Source organism: Daktulosphaira vitifoliae, unplaced genomic scaffold (assembly GCF_025091365.1).
Source record: "Daktulosphaira vitifoliae isolate Bord-2020 unplaced genomic scaffold, ASM2509136v1 Scaffold_2, whole genome shotgun sequence".
In the NCBI taxonomy this organism is placed as follows: Eukaryota; Metazoa; Arthropoda; class Insecta; order Hemiptera; family Phylloxeridae; genus Daktulosphaira; species Daktulosphaira vitifoliae.
The window spans coordinates 45,198,596-45,201,473 of record NW_026099573.1 but is presented as its reverse complement, the minus strand read 5'-3'; positions in this window follow the sequence as shown (position 1 = coordinate 45,201,473).

The following is a 2,878-nucleotide window of genomic DNA, read 5'->3' as shown; positions in this document are numbered from 1 at the left end:
TTTTTTTTTTTTTTTTATCGCTCTTGTTGAAGAGAATAAAAAATCGGCGCTCACTCACCAAACTGTTTCGTCACGACCGAACAGTCTCATTTTAATTTCTATGTATCACTATAGTGTACTATGAACTTATAGAATAGAAACTGTTACTCATATCAAAATTTGATTACCTGTACAAATATATCTAATATTACTTTCTAATTTAAACAATTATAATTTATTTAACAAAAATACTGAAATAAAAGATATACGTATATCAAATAGTGTTATTTTAGAATTTAAATAGGAAATATTCTATGCAAACTTATGATTTTTTATTTATTTTCTATCACATGTTTTTTTCTCAAATAAATTTTATTAACCAAATACAAATCAATCGATAAAAATATCATATGACTATTTAGATTTTGTTCATTTTTATTTAGGTGAACAATTTTACTAGTTTTAACAAATATCATTAAATAGTTATATTAAAATATTAATATGTAATACTTAATGTTAAATTTAATGCATAAAAAAATATATTAAATACAGAATGTAAATTTGTAACTATTATTTAATTTTTCAAAAATGATAAATTCTAGTATTATCTACCAAAGCGAAAATTGGCTGATGTAAAACCATCCTAATAATTAAAAAATAGTGTTTATTGTTGAACAAATATTTTTTGTAGATCATTTAATTTAATCAATTTATTAAATAAAAGTTTTATGATAAAATGCTATTTGACTTCTAATCAGTTGAAGTTAGGATCATTATTTTTTCAATTGAGAGCAGGTCGAACTGGCTTGGACCGCGAGTCTGCAATCGCGGACTAGGCTCCTAGATGTCATCCTCTTATTTTAAAAATACAGTCAGTCACCATTATGTTATTTGTTATCTTGTCAACACTAAGTCTACATATTTTATTTCTGAATTACATACTATGCATTTTGAAATCGGTCTTCCCTTATTGCTTTGGTGGTCGATATCTGACAATTATTTACAATCTGTAAATTCAATAGGTTTTCTTTGTTTAGACGAGTTTAGGTCTATATAAAGGTCCTATTACTGATAACTACCTATTATTATCGTTTCATTCTTATTCATTAATATAATATAATAAAAATATACTGGCTAACACGCGTGCTAGCGTTAACCCGTTAGTCTGCTATGAATACTACACATCAGTGAAGTGTAATATAAAAGTTATTTATACCAATTTTTGTTATTTTTGTAAATTTTATTTCTAACTAAAATGAGTACTAAATTAATAAGTGGTTCAGAAAAACGGCGCTTAAAAGAACAAAGAATGCTGGAAAAAGCCTGTTCTGATCCAAAACTTAAAAAGTTATCATTTATGAAGGATGTTGAATTCACAGATTTCAACGTTAACCCTGGGTTTTCAGATAAAGACATAGTTACCATTTTTTCTGAATCAAAAGTAAAATTAATTATAATATATAAAGAAGATGTCCCATCGGTACTGACATCTTTAGTAACTTTTGGTTAAGCAAATATTTTGTATTCAGTTTTTAAAAATTATTTATAGTTTTGAACAACATAAATAAAAATAACACAAAATGTTTGATGATTTAAAAGTGTTCTTACCTCAAAAAAATATTCAATTTACTTACATCATAAATGTCTATGCATTAGGAAAAGAATGATTCAGATACAATTCGTGAATCAAATTGACACGGCACAGCCTTTTGCTCTAGGCTGACGCTCACCTGTGTCTCTCTCGATATCAGCCGTCCAGCTATTAATATGACAATCGGTTGTCTCCTCGCCTTTGACACCGAGATAAGGCCGCCGTCGTGTATGGATACTGATATTGCGTTCTGTTCCGTTTACGACGTACACCTTATCTGGGTGTCTATTTTTGATTCGTCCGTTCAAGAACGTATACGTTCAGATTTTATTTTATATAGGTTTATATGGCGAACGTTGTTCGTGAACACCTTCGGAACGTATGAAACATCGAACGGACGATCGTTCAGAACAATAAAAAACGATATTTCACAACGGATAATAGAAACCATCCGTTAGTGAACGGTGAGTCGAACGGTCGATCGAACGGACGGTCATAAATAACAAAAGAAAGGTTTGACCCTTACACTTGCCTTTTAGACAAACACATTTACCTAAAATATAATTTTGAAATAAAATCGTTAATTAATCGTTAATAATTAAATAAATTTATTAAACAAATCAATTATTCGTAGAAGTAGCTATAATCGGAAATAGGGGAACTAAGGCCCTGCAGTTTGAGTAAGATTTCCTAATTGACTTAGGAACATAAAAAAACATTTAATATATATAATTTTATTAATAAAAATATATTTATTATAATAAATATTATTACAATTAATTATGTTGTTATACAAAACATAAATTAGTTTAAAAAAATGATTGAAATTTACAAACAAAAATTTTTAGTTAAATATTAAAAATTATTTTAAATAGAACTATTATCTAATAGTTTCCAAATTATTTCAATGCAGCTTACAGCATATCAATGATACATAATATTTGTTTATGATCTCGTTAAATGCAGTGAGACTTTTTTTGAGATAATTGAGTAATATAAACAAAAATCACATTATTTAGTAAAATTCACTTGAAAAATGCAACCATAAAATACATTGTATACAGAGTGATTTTTTTATCATTACCCACTCAATTACTTACAGAATAATAATAAATTAAACATTTTTATTTTCGATTATCTTTAGTTACACATTATTCTTGAATTATTAATTATGTAACACTTTAAGTTCATCCCTTATACTGAACACCCTGTATGTATAATATATAAGGGAATATAAATACATGTAGCTTTTATTAAAGCTAATTGGATTTTTATGACATTGCTGTCATAGTCACGGATTCTTTATCA